At 38.0% G+C, this 26,830-nt stretch overlaps 1 protein-coding gene across 2 annotated transcripts in view; it reads left to right on the forward strand.

Moving 5' to 3' along the window:
- Positions 1–26,830, forward strand: part of LOC145663167 (neuropeptide CCHamide-1 receptor-like) — a 752,389-nt gene that overhangs the window by 390,894 nt on the left and 334,665 nt on the right. For both annotated transcript variants that reach the window (XM_081729494.1, XM_081729495.1), the window contains exon 2: positions 10,455–10,612. The gene's annotated coding sequence lies outside the window, so the exon portion shown is untranslated. The remainder of the gene's footprint in view (positions 1–10,454; positions 10,613–26,830) is intronic.

Consider the following 26,830-nt stretch of genomic DNA (forward strand, 5'->3'; position numbering starts at 1 on the left):
GGCATAATGGGTTCCCAAATATCTGTCAGGAGTTTAAAAGACTGAAAGAGTAACGGCATCAATGGAAGTCTTCTCCCATTTTAACCATAATGCCGATCAATTTCCATCACGAATAGTAACATGGACGAAATATGGTTGTACCACTACGAACCTGAAACGAAATAACAGTCAATGGAGTTGTAGCACTTGTTTTCCTCTCGTCCCAAGAAGTTCAAAAGACAGAAGTAGGCTGAGAAAGTGTTTGTAACATTCTTCTGGGATAGAGATGGAGTCGTACTCATAGACTACCTGTCCAAGGGTCACACATTAGCAGAATCTCTGCATTACTACTCACAAAATTGAAAGAAAAAATCAAAGTACAACGCCACGGGAAACGAAAAGAAAGGAAATCTGTTCCTTCAGGAGAATGCATCAGTTCATCAAGTACCACAAACACAACTGACATTGCATGATCTAGGATTTCAATGTCTAGATTATCCTCCTCATTCTCCAGATTTAGCTCCGTCAAACTATTACCGGTATTATTTCCCAAACTCAAATAACACTTGAAAAGATGCTATTTTAGATCTGATAAGGGTAGTGCGAGGAAGTTGCCAGATTTTTTAACTTTTCTGCAAGAACAGGAGCACTGTACAAGCAAGTGTATTGAACCTCGGGGAAGTATGTAGAACAACTAAAATTTCATCATTCCACGTACACTCCTTCTGGGTTGGACTACGAAGTTTTCAGCAGCTCCTCGTTTTTACTCAATATAGTATACGTCACGTAAGTGCTGTGAAACAACTAAGGGAGCACTAGTACCTACCAATTACTAACTAAAGATGAGCAATCTGACAATACATTTTATTGGTAGTTAATTTCTTATATTTATTATTATCATCATTTGCAGTAATGGAAAGCACACTATTTTTATCTCCATGGGGCCACGGTGACCAGTTGAGCTCGTCTCGAGCTGTTCACATCGTGAGTAGTGTTGGTCCCATTGGAGTGCCTGATATCGCTACTCATACGTTAGTTGAAAAGACTTGTGCTTCTTCCACAAGTTTTGTGCTTTAGTGTGCTCGGTGAATCTCACCCTGTGTGTACAGTGTTTTGCAGTTTAAATAGCTTGTGGTAGTATGGAATATAAGAAGGACTTACAATTTCAATTAATATTTGACCGAAGATATAGAAATGTCAAACCTAATGCTAGTCAAGTATATCAGTGGTTGGAAAATAAGTTTCCTCGTAATCTTCGACAACATTTGTGCGCTCCAGTTACATGCGGAATCATATAGCATATATATTAAGTTTAAAGATTTACAAGCCTATGAACATTTCGCAGCAACAGCTCCCTCGTCTGTAGAATTCACGCATGTGTCTGGGGAAACAAGCACAGTAAGGATCGTCCCCGCTGATGACCCCATTCGGTTGGTGCGTATATATGACTTTCCTCTTGAATTATCGTTATCATTCTTAGAAGATCATTTCAAAATTTATGGTAAAGTGCGCAAAGTGGAACCACAACTATGGAGTGCCCCTTTTCCCCCAGGCATAGACAGTGGCGTACGTATTGTTCATATGGAAATACATAAGCATATACCGTCCCGTATCATAGTGCACGGTTGTAAGGTGAGTGTGTCTTATGAAGGGCAGCCTATTACTTGTTTCAGATGTCAGAGTAATTTTCACACGATTGCCACGTGCCCTTTGAAGAACGCAAAACCAACTACGGCCGCCCCTGAACAGACGTCTCTACACATGACGGAGATTGGCAAAGTGCATCGCTCTTTTCCCTCTTCTGGCTCGCCTTCGCTCTCTATCACTGCCCCCCGGGCCCCTGATCAGAGTTCCTCAGGCTTGCCTTCATTGACTGATACCAACGAGTTTCCAGTGTTAGTACGAACACCCCAAGTGAATTCATCTCTAACAAATAATGCCCTAGTTATGGAAGATTCTGAAGTGAAACTGCGACCCCCGCCTTTACAGAATACGCCTGTGGATGTCATGGAACTTGACTCGACTCGTCCGTCGGAGCAGGAAGTGTTAACAGTTCCGTTTGGTTCTTCGTCTGAAGTGCAAGACAATAATGTCCCGTCTTCAGCTGAACATACTGTTACTTCTGTGCAAGCTGATTTTTCTTCACAACAAAAAAGAAGGAAAGTTACTCGAACGTCTACACGAAAGAAAGAACAGTGTGCCCTTGATGTTACACGAGGGATAGACCAAGCTGAGCCACGCGAATTACGATCACAACATCGGGCAATATCTGATTCAGAATTGCCCTGAGGCGTGGTGTGTTTACTCTTCGCTATTGACCTTCACACCTGCTTTCCAGGGCTTCGTCCACATTGGATGTTATGATGTATTTGGCAGTGTTAGTGTTTCAGGAAAGTTCACTCGGTTTGTTTTCTATTCGTCTCAAAATGCGTCACTTTACTAGTGTTCATGGGAAAGAATCCCTTTCACCTTTGTAAGTACTTTTTTCTTTTTGTTATAGTTTTCTTTTTGAGTGATTTTCTAATGTTAACAGTAAATTCATTTAAGTTAATATCACTCAATATTCATAGAATCAGTTCCGATCATAATAAGGCCCTTTTAAAACAGTTCATCGAAAGCCGCCGACCAGACGTTTGTTTTCTACAAGAAATAAGTTCTCTGCTTACATCTTTGGATTTTCTTACCAATTATCAAGTTATTATTAACCGCGACCAAGAGACTGGGGTTGCGATTTTGGTGCGAAAGGGTCTGAGTTATGATCGTGTTGTGTTAGCCCCTGAAGGAAGGGCTATACGTTGTTATATTCAGAACATTTGTTTTATAGCATTATATGGTCATTCTGGCTTTACACGTGGAAAAGAGAGGAATGAGTTTTATGCAACTATCATTCCTTCTTTACTTCCTCCGGGAATTCCTCATTGTATAATTGCCGGAGATTTCAATGCAATTGTTGATCCCCGAGATTCTCTGACGCCTACCACGCCTTGTCCTACTTTGTCAGAGCTTATTCGTGTCCTAAAGTTAAAAGACGCTTTAGTTGTGTCAAACTCTAAGCATGTATTCACCCACTGCACTACTACGACGAAGAGTAGAATCGACCGAGCTTACATTTCAGAGAGTTTATGCACGGCGGTGATACAACAAAATACAATTCCTGTGGCGCTGTACGATCATGCAGCGATTGAAGTAGCCTTTAAAATGCCTTTCTTGCTACCACCGGCCCGGGGCCCTTCCTATTGGAAGATTAATAATGACATCATGTCTCGCCCGCAGGTTGTAGAGGAATTCTCGCGTCGCTTACCTTATTGGTGCAGCATGCAGCGGTACTACCCCTCTGTTATTTCCTGGTGGAATTTATATTGTAAACCTAAATTACGCAGTTTTTTTCAATGGCAAGGGCGGGTCGCGAGGGAAGACGACCACCATTTACATGAATTTTTATATCAAGCTCTGTGACTTTTGGAATGCTCCGCCTTCGCTGGAGAACCTGGCTTGTATTAACGGTATCAAACACCGATTGAAAACTATTTACTCCCACACGTCGATTAGTGCGTATTTGTCGGAAGACTTTTATCATCGCTTTCCGGAGGAGACTATAACTATTTATCATGTTGATTGGATTTTGCGACAACTTCGTTCCACCGCCATTCATTCTCTCATTCTGGGAGATGGCACTACTACTACTAATTGTTCACAGATTTTACAAGAATTTACGCGCTACTATACAGACTTTGCACGTGCGCGTCCCATAGACTACTCATATGCCCCGGAGTTTTTGTCCACGTTATCTCACCATCTCACGGATGACGAGTGTCAGACATTGATCAATCCCATTAGTGCGGAAGAAATTTTCGCAGTCCTCAGGCGGGCAAAGGGCCGTAGTGCCCCGGAGAAGACGGATTAAATATCCAGTTTTATAAACAGTATTGGTCTCACCTCAGTCCCTCTCTTACCGCTTTATTCAATGCTTGGTTACGAGGCGAAGCAGTGGGTCGTAATACCGCTATCTTAGTTCTCATTCCGAAATCCCGCGCAGCGCATTATGTTCAGGACTATCGACCTATTTCTTTATTGCCCGTAGATCTTAAGTTGTTCACTAAAGTGCTTACAGAACGACTTCGACCAATCATCCGTCACTACATTAGTCCTTATCAGGCAGCACTCCATGCTACGCATAACCTTTCCTATACTCTTCGCTCTTTGCGCGATATTTTTGCTTATTTTCATTTTCGGCAGGTGCCTGCGGGCGCATTAGCTGTAGATTTAGAAAAAGCGTAGGACAGTTTAGATCACAGTTTTTTGTTGCAGGTGCTGGAAGCCTGGAGGTTTCCTTTAGCCTTCCGCACAGTCATTAACAATTTATACACCACTGCCAATTTCCGTATACAGATTAACGGACACCTGTCCCCTCTTATTCCGCTGAAACGTGGATTAAGGCAAGGATGTTCTTTGTCAACGATACTTTTTGCACTCGCATTAGATCCTTTACTTCGACAATTGGCCACCCTGCACCCCCTGGACCCTCCCGTTTCTTGAGTCAAAATATATTCGGGTATGCGGATGACGTCACCATCACCGGCGTGGATCCTGTTCGTATGGCGCGGGTTTTTGCAGTGTTGCAACGTTTTGCACTTTGTTCCGGATTACAGTATAATGTACAGAAAACGAACCTATTACAGTTCAATGGTTTTCATTTACCTGCTAACGAGCCTGGGGTGCCGTGTGTACCCCACGTCACTTCCTTGAAGATCTTAGGTATCCCGTTTACGTCACAACCTACTCCCCTTTTCGAGGAGATTTGGTCCCCGTTGTTGTTACAAATTCGCCAGCTTTTGTTTTCTCAGCGTTTCCGTCGCCTTCATTTAATTCATCGTATTCACTTTATCAATATTTACATTGCACCTAAGCTGTGGTATCGGGCTCGAATTTTCCCCTTACCGGAATTGTTCGCTAAGCGGTTTGACTCCTTATTCCTATGGAATATATGGCGTGGCTTCTATTTTCGTATCCCACGTGCAGGACTCTATCTTCCCCGTTCACAGGGAGGGCTGGGTCTAGTACATCTCAGATTGAAATGTCAAACTCTGTTTATGCTCGATTTCTATGCTGCAGTTGCTATTAACGAATCCTTCACACAGCAATGGATACGATGTTTTTGGCCTAGTTATGAATTACCTGTGAGCCCCCCGTTTATTAACTTTGCTGATTGTTGTCCGGCGTACATTACTTCACTCATACGTTATTGGACATACAGTGGTGTGGTTCTCTGCCCTACGGGATACAATTCTCGCACTTTGTATAACTTCCTTCTCTCGTTGCCTAACGATCAGATTATTCTCCGAATTCCTCACCGATATCCTCAGACTACGTGGTCACAGGTATGGGCTAATATCTCTGCCCCGGTATTACCTTCATACCTACAGGTTGAATGGTTTCAAGTGGTGCATCAGTTGGTGCCTACGCGCGCTCGTTTATTTGAGCTGAAACGTGTTCCTGACCCACTGTGTTCTCGATGCGCCAAAGAAGATACACTATCCCACCGGTTCGATCAGTGTGTGGGTGCTCCAGCTATCTGGAACTGTCTCACGTCCTTCTTAGGACGAATTTGTCGTCGACCTCCACACCAGTTCACAGTATCCTATGTTTTGTTTCCGGATTTTCGTTATTTTCCACAGACCAAACACCACGCTGTGCTTTTTCTACTGGCGTGTACAATTGTGTACATCCATCGCCATGTACCTTTGCTGGATGCTCGCACCTACTTGGATTTTTTAAAACGCACTCACCGAAAGCTCTTTTCCCCCGAGTTGGACAGGCAGTATTTTAGTAGGTTTTTAGAAGTGGTGTTGCAGTAATCTCCTTCCTTCTCTTAAAAAAAAAAAAAAAAAAAAAAAAACGCTACAACTCATTATGTAGGTTTATCTTTTCGTTTTTATTTAATTTTTTTTTATTTTTCGCGATTATTGTTATACTTTACAATTTCCTTTTCTTGTATGTAAGACATATTGTATTGTATTGTATTATATTGTATTCCTAGGAGTCAGTCTGGTTCTTGTACACTTTTTGTATAAAGAGAAGCACATGAACAATAAAACTAGTGGCTCAGTGGTAGAGCGTTCACCTCTGGTGCTTGGGGTCCCGGGTTCGATCCCAGCCCCCGCCAAATGAACTTTGTGGTAGACAAACACCGTGTGCGTGGGTTTTCTCGGGGTTCTCCCGTTTCCTCCTACTTTCTTCATTCCACCGTTTCATTCATTACTCATCATCACCGTCTCCTTTAGCCTAACCGGCATATCCGTGGGACGTAAAACTCAAAGATTTCATTTCATTTTTATTTTTATCTCCTCAAAAAATTAAGATCTTTCAAATTAAGCTATTTTAAACCCATCTTATGAATATTGAATGCCGATAATAATGTTTCAGAAGAAAAGTATAGAACTTTTAAATAAAACAAAAGGTGTAACTGGAAACTTCAAATTTGGATAAATACAAACGAGTTATTTAATGTATATAATATAATTAATGGTTTTACCTTTTTTTATTTCTAACCGAAGCTGATCCAATGCGAAGAAAACAAGTCGACCAACTCTAATGTTGTTCCTAGGCACAATGATAGTTCCGTTTTCAGTTGATTCGCATCTACAATGTTGTCTGTTCTCATTGTTGGAAAGTAAAAATCATAAGCAAGAACTATGACTAAAATTTAACGGAAAAAGAGTAAAATTAGAAAACAGAACTATACATGCATACCCAGACACTCAAAAGAGAAAGCTTAAACATTAATCTGCCTCACAGTAAATGCATGGATAGTACAGTTTGACAATGAAATTGGTTATGTTAATGACGTATAAAATATCATATGTAGAATGTTTTAAGATTGTAGGAGTCTGGGGGTCAGGAGCAGCCACTAGGGGGCACTCGCTCCCTTTTTCCCCTCTGGCGTCATCACTGCTCCCCCGTATAGACAATGGCCGCACCTACAATATTCTCAATTTCTTTATTGCAATAGTACGTTTTCGTGTTCCTGCACTTCGAATATTACATAAGGAGGAAATTTGGGATATCTTTATATCCAGACGCCAGGAGTACGCAGAAGTAACTCTGATCTGAAGTTTCTTCATAAGATAGTTAATGGGAACCTACGATCAGAAATCCTACTTCAACAACTACCCTTGAGTGTCCCTTCTCGCAAAACCCGGAATACCCACCTATTCCATCTTGCACGCCCTAGATTGACAATTATGCCTAGGTCTCTTTTTCATCGAGTACCGAACTATTATAATAATCTAACTAGTGAGGTGGATATATATTTTTTTTGAGCTATCCGGTGTTTGAAAGAGCAATAAAACACATGCTGGCCAAATAATATTACTTGTGCACTCTTTGTTGATATTATTGATGTCATGGGCCCCTATATCCCTGTAACTTTCGGGGGGGACATTCATAAAAAATACATATAACAATAAAAATACATATAAAATGTATGTTCATAAAAATACATGGGGGCCCACAAGAGCTTTGGGGGGCCCGGGCGCCCTTGATTGATGTTACTGTTGTTGTTTATTTTTCTTGTTTTTTCATCCTTTTTTCTTTTTTTTTTTCCTACTTGTTAACACTTTCCTGTGTAAAATGGCAAAATTATGCTCTATCTGGAAATTTGTTTAATAAATAAATAAATAAGTAAATTAATAAAACAATATAATAGTAATTTCGTCAGTAAAACACTAACATTTGTATTTTTCAATCTTATCCTTTGAAATCTTATCTTATCTTATCCATTGTATAGAAATTTCGCCTTTAGATGCTCTCAAGGAGGTTGTTGCATTATTTACCCAAAAATAAAGAAAGAAAGGGAAAGATTCACACATGAGTCCAGAGATTTTTCGAGTGGTCAGCTTTGAATGTGATCACAGAGCCAAGCATCGCGCGCCGCAGTGTAAACCCATGTTCGTTCCAGTTGTCTGGTCGTGTGATGGCAAAGTGTCAGATGGAACAATACCTTCAGGATTCTGACCTAAACTTTCACCTCTTTGGTATTACTATTATTCTATTGTTGATACTATATGGAAACAGTCTGTCAGTTTAGTGGATGGACTTGAAGTTCATTTATATATAATATCTGAAAATCGATTTAATAGGTATTATGTTTTAAATTTTATTTAATATCAGAGAGTTTCAATTACACATTTCTGAAAGAAATTATGGTCGAATTTGCTTGTCACAGTAAAAGGATATCCGAAACTCTGTATAAAAAGAACTAATAACGTCACATGTACACCAAGTAAAAGAGTTTGGTTTGTACGCTGTAATATTTCCTCAATTAATATTGATACTGGAAGCGGTCATGGCGTCCGAAGAGGAGGAAAGGGTGGGGCCCAGGTCCCCCTCTGGCTGACGAAAATGTATACATAATATAGCAAACCACGTAATTAAATACCAGACGTAATATGGCAACCATGGAATGTGCCCCCCCCCTTACAAAATTTTCTGGAAGCGGTAGTAGATTTTTATCATTTTCTGTTTTAGTCGCGATATTTAGAGTCAAGATGAAATACGAAGTGTGTTTAGAAAGAAGCTAAACTTTTGAAATAGCGCGGCAAATGGTAAAGGAACTTCGATGCAGCTGCTGATTGCACCTAGCAACAGGTTTAAGCAGAAAACATATATTTACCTAGTTTCGCTATGACCATTAGTCGCCGAACTACAGGCGCTGAAGTGAGCACGTGTACAAACTGGTGTCCGATTAATGGTACAATGACAATAAAACTTAAAATAAGACAGGGTATATCAATAGTCATGGACCAACGTTACATTGAGAAGGCAAAACGTACGTGGCGCATGTAAAAATGTAGGGTACAAGCGTAAATCCTGTAGTTTTTGGGCTTAACCTACAACCCTATGTAATTTCCTGCATCAAACACATAACTGAAAACATATGCTTTATACATACTTTCCGTATAAGCATTCCGAATAAACGCAATTTCCGCACGAAGGAAAAGAACTGTATATAGACGGTCAGTATCTTACATACATACATACAGATAGACGCATATAATATATAGCTGACGTATATATGTAATATATACGGAAGATTGTTTGGTGTCAGATATCCTGCAAAGGCATGATGTAACATCGAAGCGGGAAAAGATCCGTATTGTATGTAGGATGTGGATAACGCATGCTCCGTACAGATTTCCGTAATAAATATACGGATTAAGTATATCTGTAGAATATACAGCTGTCCGGATAACGGATTTTTCTCAATGCATGCATAAAGATGCAGAAAACTAGATATAGAGGAAAAGTTGTTCGGAATAGATGGTTTTCAATCTAAATTGGTAGACTTTTCCCCCCATCGCACCACCTGTTTGGATTACGCGCTAGTGAGGCACTCCATGGTTAATGAGAAGGGAACGTTGAAGGTTCAGGGTTTTTTTTTCTTTCAATCCTTTACCATATCAACAATACAGCATTGTTGGGAAACGGATGAGTATGAAGTGCGAACATGAAATAAAATGAAGGATAGGAAAGGTGAAAGAAGTCTTTAGGAGAAATAAAATATAATTTTCTGGAACCTTCAATAAAGAGTTGAGAAAAAAGACTTTAAAAAGTGCCTCGTGTGGAGTAGTGTACTTTATGAGGCAGAAACATGGACATTACGTAAAAATGACCAAAAGTGACTGGAAGCTTTCGAAATGTGGATGTGGAGAAGAATAAAGGGAAGTAGCTGGATCGAGCACAAAAGAAATGAGAGGGTATTAGAAATTCTAGGGGGAGAGAACAATTTGAGAAATTATTACGAAGAGGAAGAGAAACTAGTTGGAACATTGACTAAGAAAGAAATGAATCTTGAGGAACGTGCTAGACGATATGGTGACAGGAAAGAGACAGAGGAGGTGAAGAAGACTATAAATAATGGAGGGTATCAGAACAGAAAAATCGGACGTAAAGAGGTTAGCGGAAGTCATTGAAACATGGAAGCTTCTCAGTTGCAGCAAATGGCCTGCCATAATGGCAAAATACCTATGACGATGATGATGACTCATGATGGGATTTGTCTATGGTCCTGGACTTTTCATAAGCTACATCCAGTATATGTTTTATACTCATTCTTTTCTGCCTTGTCAGAGATCTCTTTGAGGTTTCTGGATTAAGATTATGCATTCCATGCGTAGTACCTATGGAAAGTAATATATGCTACACTCGTCGTCGACCTCTTTGCTGAATTAGTCATATGATACTCGCTGATGATTCAAGGGAAAGGTTATGATTCTAATTGGGTTATTGAATCGTTAGAGCAGACCGTACGTATAATGAAATTCTGGATCTTTTTAAACTTACCGGTGTGTTTGTTTCTTACCGTGCCAAGTAATCGGTTTTCTCAAACATAAGTTTGTACTTGAATGCAATAAGTTAAAACTTTACAATTTGTATCAATTCTTTTAATATTTACGTACATTTTTTTTAATTTACAGATAATTCACACGTGTTGAATCTTTCAACGGCAGCACAGACTCTCAGCAGAATTCCAAAGAGGCAGTGAAAATCTTTTTCAAATAAACTATAGAAAGGAGTTTTCAGCCTTTTAAGTACGTTTGGAACAAAGCAGGAACAAGACAGACGGAATACTAAGGTAAGGTTATCAAATTATCTCTCCTGTGGAGTTTTAATGTAAAATATCGTACAGTTTTTGCTTTACTTCCTCGTGAATGTTAAATCAGATTCCTTTGTATTTGAAATTAAAGCCCCACCCGCTTTTAACTTAATCACATGGTCCAGTAATGGCATTTTCCTTTCTGATATCTCATCCCCCGACCTTTGATTGTATCGTGTTAATTAGAAACATTACGATTTCCCTTCTAGCTATTTCGTTTATCATGCAGTCTACATTTTATCTTTGCGCTCTTATTCCCCCCCCCCTATTGTTAGTCATACATACATCAACTTGTTTCTTATAAATAAATTGTAAATTTCGGTTTTGCTTTGTACGAGGGCTATCCAGAGAACCTTTTGATATGGAACATAAACACAAAAGTGCTCCCTGATGGTCTAGAGGTCAGTGCCTTTGGTCTTTGAGGTCTCATGTTTGATTCTTTGTAGAGCATTGAACACACTACGATGGTTTGGATTCCACTTTCAACAGCAGTTTCACATCTCAGTTGATTGGTTGGATTAGGAGTTTAACATCCATTTCAGCAGCAAAGCTATATGAGATATGAACTTAAAGTTTAACATGGAATGCGAACCATCCGAATCCCGGTTTCTACTGAGAATTGATAACAGGCCTCCTTTCCCAAAGACGCGTACGCTATGTCGTAAGGTACATAACCTCACTTATAAGTAACGACTAAAATCACATGCTTCAATGACAAACACGTGTTATTGTGTTCAGAACATAAACACCAGCAGACGATGGAAGAAGAATACGAAGAAGGATCGGAAGAAAACCGAAGATAGCCGACCTCCCCTCACGGACTTTCCCTTCAGGAGGACGTCTATAAAAGAAGACTGCAAGAGAGCAGAGGCATCAGTCAACAACTGGTCAATAACTTATCAATACCTTTCTTCTGGGGCCACATTATGCTATACAGAGTTCTTTTAAAACCCTATCTCTGGAGCAATGAGCAAAGGAAATATCCTACAATTATCTTTCTTCCGAGCTACTGTACAATAAGCTACGGAAAAATCCTATAATTTTCTCCAGAAGTTGCTGTGGGCAAAGAAACCTCCATCTAATCACCTACTTCAGAGGCTGCAATAAGTAAAGGAATTTTCTTTATAACCTAGAAAAACTGAACCTTTATCCCGAAGCCACTACTGTGTGTGCCCAAGGCTTACTAAAACTCTGGGAACATTTAGAGAATCACAAAGAAACTCTGTAAAACTGTTATAAAGAATTATTTTATAATTAAATAAGATGAAGGGCTTTATATCCTCAACTTCTATTAAATTCTACCGAACAAAGCACTGCAATATAGACACGATGCAGCTCTTATACAGCGTGTCTGAAAGAGACGTTGAACTGTAATCCAACCAATCAGCAACTGATAAATGATACACGCTAAAGCTTTATGGTACAAAATTACATGCCGTTCTCTACTTACTAAGATGTACATAGAACTATTTATTTTAGCTTGCTCTTTTGCATGTCTATTCTAACGCAATTTTGGTACAACTGTTCATGGGTTCAACTCCAGGTTGGAGAGCATTAAATGAATCACATTGGTTCAGCTTTCAAGTTAAATTGTAGGTTCACGTTTCACATCTAATAGCCTCGGTGCTGAAAAAAGATCACCATTCCATTCTATTACTGACAAAGTATTTAAAGGGCTTTGAGTTCACAAGCAATCGAAATGTACTTTCTCGACATAATCTTTCAAATTTCGGTACAATTGGAAATCAAATTCTTATCACACTCAGCACCTAGCAGTTGAAGGCCTCTCAATTTTGTGGCACATTTCAGGGCTCACAACTCGAAAGTGTTCACGTTCACGATGCACCATTTTTCAGTTCTTGACTCAAACTGACGGATAATAAGCAGAATATACAGGTTACTCGAGTTGAATACTATTGGTTTACGGAAAGCACTTTACTACTAATAATCAACTCAAAGGTGCTGCCGTATGTGATTTAGTACATTGGCTGCAACAGAATACGATAATAGGATAGAGAAAATGTATGATGCTATAAAAAATGGTTGAATGTGTAAAATACAGTAAGCTGTATCTGTTGAAAAATAGAGTAAGCTATGTAGGTTTTATCGTAAATATTTTGCATTCATCATTTTGGCATATCAAATGTTCGTCTGTTTCAGGTTGATCCTAAAAATTTTGACTGTAATAAAAGAAATACGTATTTAGAATGGGTAAAAATAATCCATAGACTCAAGCTGGCTCAGTGACGGAAGACTCATCTCTCAAGGATCAGGGTATTTTACTTCCTACTCGGTAGTGCTATGTTGAAAGTGTTTAATGATACAGATTTAACTGCTACTGTCATTATAATTTCTTCACCAAAATCACAGCAGATATTTAGTTTTTATCTGATTCTTTTACTTTAAAACCTATCTTCCATGCTAGTCTTCTCTTCTCTTCCTCCTGAAATCATTGGCAAGTTTTTTTTTTCTTAGATTTCTTGGTTTCTCACATTATAGAACCAAGTGAGACCTGAATAATAATAATAAAAAAAAAACCTCTATTACTTGGCGATCTTGTCTTTCAACATTACCTCTATTGAGTCATCGACATTTTCGTCCTGCTATATAAGAAACTCGATATCTGAGGCACCTCTATATGTTGGGATTAAGTTGGCTCATCCTTGTGATCCCACTTATTTAGATTTGACTGTGATTCGTTTCCCTGTAAGCATACGTAGCTTTTATTTATTTATTTATTTGCCTTAATTTTCTAAATATTACGTTTGTTACTTCTCGACCCAACTTTAATACCAAATGACTATGGTTGCCGAAAGTTGAATTTACAAAATCATCAGAAACTTTTAAGTAAAATTTTAAATTTAGTCGCACTCATCTGCTCAACACTTACTAATTCTTTTACAGTGGCACTCTATTTACTTTGTATAGGTTAAATTTAGGAACCTAAAACTTCAATTTTCGAAAGGATTAGTCTCTGTATCTCTTACTAGAAATATTTTCGTTGTACGATGTGATGTTCTAACAAAGTGGTACACGTTGAGTTTAGCGTAGCTACCACTTCTGCTAATCATTAGATACAATATCCTGTTTCCAATATAATTTATCTGTCTAAACTTCCTATCTATCGGTACACTGTAAACAATCGTTGTTATTTCAACGACATGTCTATGTGTTAACACGATTTTGTTAAAATATAAAACAAACAGGGGGTTAGAACAACTCAATGTCCATTTGGGGTTGTGTGTCAAATGCGGTAGTTGAAATGACACACAGCATGTGTGTTAAATTAACACAAGTGTAGAATCTTCCTTGTTGTTTTCTGCGTGATTGCCAAACATGTTGAGCATATAATTATAAAGGCTTATGAATCGGAGCTACAGACAAACAAAGTAGAAAGAAATACTTAAACAAATCCAGGTATACGCAAAATTTTACCATGCAAACCGCGCGATGTGTTTTCAATTGTTTTACATAATATTCCTGAAGAAATATGTCAACAGCCAGAAACAACATCGTATTACTGTGTCCTGCACTAGAGCTCACCAGTCAACACCGGGGACTGTGCTTCAAAAATGGCGGAAAATAAGTTGAATCACGATTAACAGGCAAACATATAATAAGGATATATGTAAGACTTACCTATCATTCATGAACAAGAAATTGGTGAACGTTGTGTTTCGCACCATCAAGAAATACTTTTTAAATGTTGGGAAGGACTGCAAAAAGGTTTATGAAGATTTTCTAAATGAAGTGTTCTGTAGTTTACTATTCTTATTTTAAAATTAGAATCTTCGGTAAGCGTAAGCATGTACACCACATGATTTTCCAACACAGATAAATTGTTATTTCAACACTGAAATAGGTGTTGTAGTAACACAGAAGTGGAGTCGAACTAACACCAAAACGGTGCTAATCTGGTGGTCTGGCCTTGAATTTTAGCACAGGGAGTGTTGAATTAACACCAAGACAGTGTTACTTATAAGACTATGACCTTGAATTATGACACATATTGTGTGTTGAAATAATAAGAAAATGATGTTGAAGTAACACAGGGACTGTGTTGTATTGATACTTGACAAGGTGTAATATTAACACAAAATAATTAACACCCTGCACAGTGTGTTACTTTCTTCGTGTTGTTGCAACACCGCCACAAGTAACACTCAACACTTTTCTCCACACTATCGACCCTGACATTGTGTTGAATCAACACCGAAAATACTAACACAGATCCGAATTTAACACCGCTCAACACCGTTTGTGTGTTAAAGACGTAACACACCCCCTGTGTTAAACGCCAACACCGCGGGATCTATGTTGAACTAACACCGCATAGTGGTAGTCACGCTTGAATCACTGTCCTGTGTTAAAATTGAGCTGAATTAACACAACCATTTTTTACTGTGTAAATGTTCTTTCGGTAAGCGTGTAAGCATCAGATTTAAGTGAATTTTAATTGAAGTACGTACTACTGGTCAAACACCAACAGCAGTGGCGGATTTAGCCCGAGGCCGGGGCCTAGTCCCCCCAGTTTTTTGAGTGACAAAAATAATTTAAGCTGTTAATCCAATGTTCTCGATATTTAAGCTGTTATTTATATACTTTTGGAAGTTTGTAGTAAAATCTTGATATACCTACCACAGAATTCTGGATTCTGGCTGCCCCCAAGAGTTTTCACCTTCTAGATACGCCTCTGACCAACAGTACTTATTAGATGCAAATGGGAATGGATTTAAAGGGCAAACGAAAACACAACAGCCAGTGCCGGACTTCTGAGGCGTTTTAGAATTCAGAAGTTACCAAGCCTGTTGTCACTGGCACTACCAAGCGCGAATGTAACATTGTAATGCTACTCACAGCGGCGGAATTCATCCGAGAAAGGAATGTCTCATCCTTGTCTTTCTATGTACAAGGTTCAAGACCTCATTGCAGCAGCAGATACTGCATTCAGGCAGAGGAAGGCAAAGCAATTGGTGACGATATCTAATTGTTCGTAACGACTCGCTTCTCTGCACAACCACCTCGAATTCGTGTATATCAGTTCGGAATGTAGCTTACCAGAACCTTTTTATATGAAGGGTGTCCTCGGAAAATATGTCAAACATACTTCGGCCCCACGGCTGCTACTCTCTTACGGAGGAATCTTTCCCTTTACTTTAGGACAAAAAGTAACTGACCTTGGCTGTGTTACCATTTGTCATTCAGTCATTTGGTTTTGGTACTGAAGATCGTAGACTACTTACAATGGATAACAAGACAGCGCAGAACGAAGCCCGTGAAATAATTCGGAATGTTTCAATGTAGTAATCCTGTCCGCTTTCAACTGTTGAAAGATTTCGGCCACAGTAACTTGTTCCTCCTCTTTTGAGAGAGGTACAGGGAAACACATCGATAGCAGCACCAGCAGAAGCGGACTTCAAATAGAAACATTTTAGCGCACATATTGCCTAACGCAATTTCACTTCTAACCATTTTTCCATCTTCCGTCTTCTACACAGGTTGAAAATGTAGGGTTAGCCATGGCTTCTTCTTGATACATTGTAACGTCCATTAGTATATGTTGCAAGGTGTATGTGGAAGTTTGTTAAACACTGTAAGTAAAATAAATAATGGAAATGAGAAACCTCTCAGAATTGCTAATTCACAAGTTAGTTGTAACTTAGTTTTCATTACACAACTTGGTGATTCAGTTCACTGGGTTCAAATTAATCCAACTATCATTTGAAGCCAAGCAAATCATTAACAGAACTGTGTCCATAGACAATAGAAGATAGAAGAATTTCATATACGACATATTAGTCAAATAAAAATCCTATCTCGAACAATTGTGTTGGAAGTTACGTACAATGGCTAATGTAATAGAACTTCAGTATTTAAGCGTTTAGCCAAGATTAGAAGCATTGCTTCTCGTATCTTTAATTTCCAAATCTCGCCATTTGTAGGGGTGACTAGAGGTGGTTCAACGACCCCTGCTACCATGTACAATCCCCTGAAACTTTTAGTTGCTCATTTAGATAAGAATTTTAAAAGAATAAGTAGTCATGAAATTCTTGTACGAGTTTATTTTCTGAAAAATAAACTAACAAACAAATTTGATTTTTAACCCTTTTAGGATTTCCACTTTTTGAGGTAAATTTTAGACTTTCACTCAAACATCTACTGCTTCCTTACTATTTATTATATGATCATGTTTCATACCTCGTTTTCTTCAGGATAGAGCATACTTTCCAACGGTACCACTCGCTTGTCCGTATTATGCACCAGAGAAAATTGTAAAAAAAAAAAAAAAAAAAAAAAATTATTTTCCGAAACTTTTGTGCTCCTCTGGCTCAAGCCTGGGTTCACGTAGGGATCTGATTTTTTTTAAAAGAATATGTTATTAAGTGCGTAATACGTGTGCAAAATTTCATTTTTGTATCTTGAAAACTAAGGTCGGGAGAAATTTTTGAAAGTTTAAAGGTGACCTTTTTTTTCCATATATGAATATACATGTATACATAAATACTTCAAAAATGTATTACATCATTTCTATTTGAGCGAGCCTGGGTTCACGTAGGGATCTGAACTATTTTATAAAAATACGTCGTTATGTACATAATACGTGTAAAAAATTCAATCTTGTATCTTGAAAACAAATGGCTGGAAAATGTTGAAAATCTGAATTTAGGCTTTCTCTCTCTCTTTCTACACACACACACACACACACACACACACACACACACACACATATCTATATCTATATCTATCTATCTATCTATCTATCTATCTATCTATATATATATATATATATATATATATATATATATATATATATATATATATATATATATATATATATATACGTATATACGTATATACGTATATACATATATATAATTAAAATTTACTACGTCATTACTATTTGGCCTAGTTTTGGATCAAACGTTATTTTCTTCAGTATAACGAGCCCTTTCCAATGTTACCACTCGCCGTATCATATACATGAACCGGAAAAATCGGAAAAACCAGAGATTTTTCTGAAAAAATCACCCCCTCGGGTCGGCTCTGCTTTCACGTAGGGATCTCAGAAACATTTGAGAACTACCCAAAGATACACACAATCCGTATGCAACGTTCCAATCTGATATCGTGAAAATTAAAGGCGTGAAAATTTTCTGAAATTTGCCTTAAGGAAAAATAAAAATGTCACGCGCCTCCGCCCCTACTTGGTGCCGCCAAGTTGACCATACCGTTCCAAAACGCATTTGGGGTGTTTTCCGGTCCATCCTTGACTTGACTAGTATAATAACCCGGATACAATACCTGTTATAGAACCTAAATAAGCTGTCAAAGACGATACTACGCCATGGCAAACAAAACTTACCAAAAATCCTAAAAGGGTTGAAGGCGGAACAAAGAACCCAACTTAAAGTTTACGAATTCCCGCCCTATTTTCTCCTAGAGAACACGATAGACATCTTATTTATTATTTAATTACCTTTAATTTGATTTTAGAGTTTAGCGTCCCTTTCAGCACCGAGGCTAAATGAGACGTAAACCTACGAATCAATATGAGATCTGAAATACACGAGATCCCTTGGGATTCGAACCAGGATCTTCCGTCCCGAAGACACGCGTGTTAACCATATGACCACCAAGAAGCTCTTTTATTGAACTGATAATGATTTCTTGCATTAGCAAAGAGGAATAAATATCTATTTCTTATTTACAGAAAATCAAATACCTTGTCGAAAACAGTAATTAATTTATTGTGCTTAGCGCTCTTTCTTGGGGTTATATGTAAGTGTAAACTGTGCTAATTATTCCATTCACTTCGTTTTCTTTTCTTTCTTTCATTTTTTGTTTCTACGTAGTTCAACAGGAAAACCCTATTTCATAATAATAGTATTTATACACTAATAAACCACAAAGGTGAGGTGAAATGAAAGGAAATTAAAAAAAAAAAATGTTGAATGTCCCACGACTGTGCCCTTTAGGTTAAAGAAGATGACGATTAAAGTAAGTGAGTGATGATGGAAGAATTCGTGGAAGGAAATGGCAGTATACCGAGAAAACCCACAGACACGATGTTTTCCACCACAAGCTTACTTGACTCGGGATCGAACTAAGAACCTCACGTACCAGTAGGGATGCGCTCGAGTCGAGTCGAGTCGAGATTTAAGCCTGTCTCGACTCGTCTCGAGAAAATGTTGTCTCGACTCGTGTCTCGACTCAAAAATATGTTTCTGTCTCGACTCGAGTCTCGACTCGACATGTTCTGTCTCGACTCGACTCGAATTCGAGTCGAGACGTCTCGAAATTCGAGTCGAGACAAAATATACGAGTTAAAATATACGCACACATCAGCCAGAACATTATGACTATCTTAGAGTTTCTTTAACTGTTAACTGTCATGAAATAACAGACCAACTTTTCAGTCCGGAGTGAAGTCGCCTACTTAAGCCTTCATAAAACCGTAACTTCAAACCGATTTTCTCTAACGCAGCTAAGTTGTGCTTTAATCATGAGAGAGCAGGACGTATTTTTTTACATCATACTCCCTCAACATCTTAAAGACAATTTCATTTATCAGAAAGCTGTCTGGCCTAAAGTCCTAAACATAGAATGGTCTATAAACAGACTCTCCATCAAAAAGGCTCATTCTGTTACTTATAGGATTGAGTCGGTTGAATATAAGAAAATTGCTCTCACCAGAGAAGTGAAGCGCCTTCAGCAGAATGTTCGTTTGAGATTAAGTTTCCACGAAACAGTCGTCAAGTTCTCCCACCGAAAACTGAGTCCAGTATTCTTTAAGTTCTCACTCAGTTGAATGCAGTCAGACTGCGGTTTAAAAAAAGTATTTGAACCTCGTAAACAAGGACCCTCCTTGCTCAAGTTTCAAATAAGGCTTTCACTCTAAAATCCCTACGACTATGGAAACCAGGTATTGCTAGCAATCTTAAATAAACGTGGAAATGTCAATATCCATAAACAGACACTGTCTCCCGTGAAAATGTTAGATGTTCCCTGCTAAGAAACAGGGTGAATTGATTTAAATCAAGATTTAAATCACTTAATTTTTTTTTAAATCGTTGATTTAAATCGAATTACGAAATAAATTAATTTAAAGTGAAAATAAGTAAAATCCCGTTTCTGTTCTGTTACTTCGATTATGAAAGTTAATAATCATAATACAATGAGACTCAAATGTAGAGTATAGTACGAAAACAAGTGTCATGCAGAGGATGATTAGGGAAAATCCCGTTTTGAACAGGTAACGGAGCAATCCTGCTTTATTCTTTTTGTAACATTGGGATCACCATTGACATTTAAGATGAAAAATCTGTTTGTTTGTTCCTAGATAATAGGACATATTTAGAGGGGTTCTATCCCTTCTCCAATTTTTAATTATTTTTTGTTAATTTTATAAGTTTAGGCGAAATTTATGTATTTCATGCCGCAAGCTAGTTCTGAGATTTTAAAAATAGGCTCCTGCCAAATATCATTAGCTATTGAGAAAGAAAGTGTCATTTTGATAAACGTTGCTGTACTTTTTCCTTAACCTTTTTTTGCTTAACCTTTTAAATTATATCACCTAGTTTTAGGTGATAGGGTAGAATCTTAATTATTCGATTAAAAAAGTACCAATAAGGCTTTTTACTTCGTTTTTTTAAAGACTGGAGGCATTTTAGAACAGGTTACATATGCTTTAACGCCTTTCTGCGTTGAGGCATAGTGTGTGATATCATAAATTTAAAAAGATATTTTTTGTTATGCATATTATTATTATTATTATTATTTGGCTGGTTATATTTTGCATTCAGAAGACTGAAATTTTGGACACTCCACAGATCTCTGCGTGGAAACAGCGAGGTCCAGAGGGCAAAAATGTTTAAGAAAGAAGGATATTTTTAACAAAAATAGCTTTTTTCGTGATTTTTCCCGCCTCACATGGAGACATATGAATGGTACGTTTGAAAGGCTGTTCCATTCTGAAGAAAATGATGTACATACTATGCTTCTAGGATAAATAGGAATGTCTCAGAATACTGTTACCTGAGATCCTGTTTTATACCGAAATCTGGGGTATTTGGGAAATATTGTTTTTCGCGGGTTTACTTTTGCACCTACAAGATTGAAATTTTGCACATTTATTCAGTGCACTCCTCAGTATTTTTCATATTTGTTTCAGATCTCTGCCTTAAAACAGGGGGAGGGGTCCACAGAGGTATTTTTTTTTAAAAAAGGGGCATTTCTAACAGAAAATTCCTTTTTTCGTGATTTACCCGCCCCAGATACATGATGGAGACATGTGAAGGGTACCGTTTGAAAAATTGTTTTATTCTGAAGAGAATAATGCACAAATCATGATCCTAGGATAAATAGGGATGTCTGAGGAAATTTTTATATTACATCTGGGTCATCTGGGGCATTGTGGGAATGTTCTTAGCTCATTGTTAAATAGTTTCCTCACCCTTACTACTCAAGATAGAAGCTTGAAATTTTGTACACACATTTAGTACACCCCTTAGTATTTCCCAGTTGATTTTGAGATCTGTGCATTGACACAGGGGAGTCCAGAGGGGATCAAAGTTAAAAAAAAAATAAAACAATTAAGATTACTCTCAAAATTTCACGCTTCAGAGACATGATAGGGACATGTGAATGTTACCGTTTCAAAAGCTGTTCTATTCTAAAGAGAGTTATGTATGTACCATGATCCTAGGATAAATAGGGATGATGCTGTAGCTGCTTGACTGAAAGTCTATAATTTACCTTTAAAAAGAGCCATAATTTAAAAGGATTTAAAAAACATTGTTTGGGATTGAATAGATTAACGATTGGGGATAATTCAAAATTCAATCCCAATACTTTCACTTAAATGGCGTAATTAGCATTTAATACTAATTCCTAATGCTTTTTCTTCAGTTCGCGACTTGTATTATACGAGGAGAAATATTTGATTTAAATAAAAAAAATCGATTTAAATTAAAAAATCAACAAAAATTATTTTTTTTTAAAGAAATAACATAAGAGTAATCTATTTCTCTATCTGGGGATTGATTTACCTAGCCTTAACTAGAAACAAGTCAAACTGACTCAAAATAGTTCTTAATTCCAGTCATACACTCAGAAATAACTTATTTCAACAGATATACTGAGTGCTTCAAAGCTTGTCATAGAGAATACTGCTCCAACTTGAGACTATATATCTGATATATAACAGAAAATCCATCTTTCTCGAAGCAAAACCTTTAAGTCAGGGTTGCTACACTTGAGACAATCAATGATGCCAAACACGCGCCTGAATTACGATAGATTTTTCTAAATCATACCAGATTCTAGTAGTAATGGGGTTACTTTGCCTCACTTTTTGGCCCCTGGGTCCCTGCCTCAGGACCCATGGTCCCTGGCCGGGGTCAATGACCTAGGGGTACCTAGGACCACCCCCTAAAATTTGGCAGGGGTACATAGGACCACCCCCCAGGACCCATGGTCCCTGGCCCGTGTCAATGACCTAGGGGTACTTAGGACCACCCCTCTAGATTCTGGCAGGGGTACATAGGACCACCCCTTAAATTTTGGAAATTGCCAAATCTAAAAATTGGATGTGGTAGCCTAGGACCACAGTATGTACCTCTATCAGTATTGGGTGTCTATGTCGTTCCCTTTTATGAGTAAAAAATTGCCAAAAATTCAAATTTCGGGGTTTTTTGACCTAATTTATCCCCTTTGATGAGGTATTATTACCCTATATGGTTATATGTGCATATACAGGGGTTCATTACCTTTCATAAGACATGGGTATATTGCTGCACCCCTTGAAATTTTTGGGAGGTGTACCTTGGCCCACCCCTTCAATTTTGGAAATTGCCCAATTTAAACATTTTGGTACAATAGTATGTATTACTATAAATTTGGGTGGTCCACTTCGTTCCCTTTTAGGGGTACAAAATTGCCAAATTTTTAGTACAACCACATGTTTGGTTTTTTTGGCTCATTTTATTCCCTTGGATGAGGTCCTATTACCTTATATAGTTATATGGGTGTATACAGGTGTTTATTTCCTATTGTAAGACATAGGTACATTTGTGCACCCCTTTAAAATTTTGGCAGGAGTGCCTTGGCCCACCCCTTAAATTTTGGAAATTGCCCAATTTAAACATTTGGTATAATAGTATAGAACCCTAATATAGATCACTATAAATTTCGGTGGTCTATCTCGTTCCCTTTTAGGGGTACAAAATTGCCAAAATATAAACGTAAGCATTACGTTGTACCACGTGTTTGGTTTTGACCTAATTCATTTCCTTGGATGAGATCCTATTACCTTATATGGTTATATGGCCATGTATAGGAGTCCATTCCCTATTATGAAACATAAGTACATATGTGCACCCCCGGGAATGGTACCTTGGCCCGCCCCTTAAGTTTTAGAAATTGCCAAATTTAAACATTTGGTATCATAGTACTGGACCCTAATATATATTACTACAAAATTTGGGTGGTCCACCTCGTTCCCTTTTAGGGGGCATTTTGTTCCGCTTTAGGAGTGAACATGGATACCTTGGAATCGTCCCGAGTTTGATTCTTGGAAATGTTGAGTTTAACGTCCCCGCGAAAACGGTGAGAAATGATAGGACGAAACATGAACTTACTTGACTGAGGATTGAAGCAGGGACCTCATACAGTAGAGACAAGCACTGAGCCATCGTACACGTGTGTTGATTACTATGCAATGGTCCCGAGTTTGATTCTTGGTGCTAGTGTTAGAAAAATTTAACGTCCCACTTGAAACGATGATGAGAAATGAGAAAACATCATAAACTTACTTGCTTGCGGATTGAAGCAGAGATCTCACACATCAGAAATAAGAGCTGAGTCACCATGGCCCATTGAGAAGTTCAGTTTGTTGATTACTATGTCATGGTCCCGAGTTCGATTTTTTTTGTGTTAGTTTAAGAAATGTTGAGTTTAACGTCCCCTTGAAACGATGATGAAAAAATGATAGGAGGAAACATGAACTTACTTCGTTGTGGATTGAAGCGCTGAGCCGCCGTACTCCATTCAGTGCGAACAGTTTCGCGTATGAAAAGAAGACGAGCAGATTATGTTACATTACACATTTCAGTGCGAGCAGTTTATACTAGGTTTATGTTTCATATAGAAAGATAGAAGATCTGCGTTGTCATCTTTTTTACTTGGTGTGCAACTTTGACCTTGAAGAAAACCTTGTTGACTCAGTGCAAAGCATTGACGTATACACATAATCTTATTGTTTAGTTGGCTGTATTTAGAGATGAATCAGACATGTAAGGTTGCTGGTTCGAATCTAGTTGTGTTCGCTGTAACTCAGGGTCTGAGCGATACTTACCGAAATTTTTCCAGTGTTGCCAACACTATCAGAATGAATCGATTCATTTAGTCGGAGCAGTTTCGTGACGAAAACTGATTTTTGTTTTGCACACAAAATTTTTTCTGAAACAGAATTTTGTTTGTACATAAAATTTTTTTCTGAAACAGAATTTTGTTTGTACATAAAAATTTTTCTGAAACAGTTTTTGTTTTGTACACACAAAAAAATTTCTGAAACAGAATTTTGTTTTCGTACACAAAAAATTTTTCTGAAAACATTTTTTTTCGTACACAAAAATTTTCTGAATCAGTTTTTTCTTTCGTACACTAAAAATTTTCTGAAACAAAAATTTAGTTTGATTTTTTTTTCGTAAAACATTGATTTATTTTACCGGTAAACTGATTCAGAAAAAAGAAATTGAAATCGCAGTACAGGAAAAAGAATTTGATTTTAGGATGTGAAATAAAAACACAGAATCATGTTTTTGTACATTTATTTTTAGCATGTGAAAATGAATACAGAATTTCTTTTTTCTTCAAAGGAAGACGTGTCCGTGACGGGTACAAATTCTGTAAAGAGAAAATAAAACATATGAATATACATGGTAATATTTATTTTGTTTCCTGTGAAAGAAGAAAAACAGATTATTAACATCGAACTAACTGATCAAGAGAAAGTGAGGTGAGAAAAGAAACGCAAATGTGACGTACCTGAATTCCTTTTTTTTTTCTCCACGGGTTTCTGCAAGGTGATGTCATCTGAGTTTTTGTCTTCGCTCGTGCATCGTTGAAGCATGTCCCGTGTTGCGTTGATTCTTTGCCCCGTCTTTGGGAGGTGATGTTGGTGGGATTAGGGAAAAATATGGCTGTTATTCTGTTCTGGCTTTTTTATACCCATAGGGCAATGTCTCGTATGTGTCTGGTATTAATCGGCGTTTTTTATAGTTGAAACTGTACTTCTTTTCTTCAGGTTTTGTGACAAGATGATGATCGTGGGTTCTGTAAATTTTGTGCGGCGTGCTAATGGAGATTTTTTCACTCGATTGATTTATGATCATTTGCTCCAGACTATTAAAATTTAACTTTTGACTTGCAGTATAATTGAGTGTGAATCCACGAATTTTGCATACATAACTTGTTGATTTCGTGTCGGGGTCGTAGATTTCCAAGGCGTACTGTTTTGGGCCACCAGACACGAATTTTTTAATGTATGCTTTTGGTCCAATTGATTCAAGTTCATTTGACATTGAACCAAGAAATACTTCTGGTTCTATTGTGGTCTCTGATGGTCGCTGCGTGAATATCACGGAATCTGTGTCGAAATATAATACTCTTTCTTGCAGCAGTTCTAAATATTTGTAGAGTTCCAGACGAGCTTGACACGTTGTAAATGCTCCAAGGACAACATTAGCATTGTTATTTTGTACTGGAACATCATCTTCATACTGCCAATAAAGGTATAACATCGAATCGTTAACAGGTAAAATTTGGTTGACTTTTATGTCTGGAGCAGTTAATTTTTGATACAGTTCTTTGGGGTCGTTAATGATGGTCGTTTGGCTGAAATTGTCTCTTATAGCGAGTCGTCCCCAGAAGGCATTCAAACAGAGCTTTGCAAGACTACGACGTGCTGAATTTGTCATTATATTTGCTGCATCCAAAGTTATGCCTTCCCGTTGTTGTACCACTTGAATATACTGCTGCTTTTCTTCTTCGGTGACGCAATTGGCAGGCCAACCAGAAGCTTCCAGCTTAGATTTAAAAAATGTGTTAATGTATTCGCTGAATAATCCGCCAGTCTTGGTTTCTGGATCATATACGGTGATGTCGTAATCCCAAATTTCGTAAATTTCAATGACTTGATACCCAAGTTCAATGGCTTTTTGAATTTCATAGGACACCCATGTTCCTGTTAGACTTCGTTCACTGTCCGAATGTGTACATTCAGAATCTTGATTTAATGCTGTGGCACAGGCAGCACAAAGTGGAAACAACAACTTCTTATTTGAGCGAAATGGCAGCACTGGATGAAACACATTTCTGCTAGGCAAAATCTTCAACTTGACCAATCCGTTGACATCTTGAATGTCGGGCATTTCTGGATCTCCCTGTAGATATATTCGTGGATGCCCTATTGGATACCGTCCACATTTATTCACATAAGGATACAGGGAAACGATATCCAAGAATTTTATTTCTTCGCCTTCATTTTCATTTGCGACGTGATACAATTTAATGGCATTAACACGGCCACCATAGAAGCTGTCTCTTGGATTTAATGGTGTCTTATTAGTATAAGGATGTGTGCTTAAAGAAGAGGCCAGTGCTGGATTGGATTTTAACACTTGACGAAATTCACATTCCCACATTTCATGTATTTTATATCCCATGGATCGTAATAATTTCATTTTACGCTGTGTTCTCTCGTAGCGATAGTTCATCGTTTCTTCGGAGTTCTCATAAATGGGTTGATCACGGCCTGTAGGGACACATAGAGGACATCCATGGAATCTGCACCCTTCAAATTCATACACGTGTTCCTCTTTAGTGTCGGGATCTTTGTAGTAGCCGTCCAGATGAAAACCAGCAACATAAACTTCTTTGCCTTTGGCCGCATGTAGAATTGAATGACCCTCTTTTTCTTCCATGTAGGCAAGCCACTGCAAAGCAATCCGTGACTGATTGTTTCTGTGACGATATCCTCGTGCAGGAAGAATGCTAATAGTATTGGGTTTTAAGAAATTTCGTCGAAATACTAAATTGCACGCACTCGCCAAAGTGATAGCCTCCAGGAAAGGATTGACGTGAGTTTCTTGTTCAAAAGTGGTCATGAAAGATATACAAGCCATTCGAAGTACGTTG

Source organism: Thermobia domestica, chromosome 10, assembly GCF_964235325.1.
Source record: "Thermobia domestica chromosome 10, izTheDome1.hap1.1, whole genome shotgun sequence".
In the NCBI taxonomy this organism is placed as follows: domain Eukaryota; kingdom Metazoa; phylum Arthropoda; class Insecta; order Zygentoma; family Lepismatidae; genus Thermobia; species Thermobia domestica.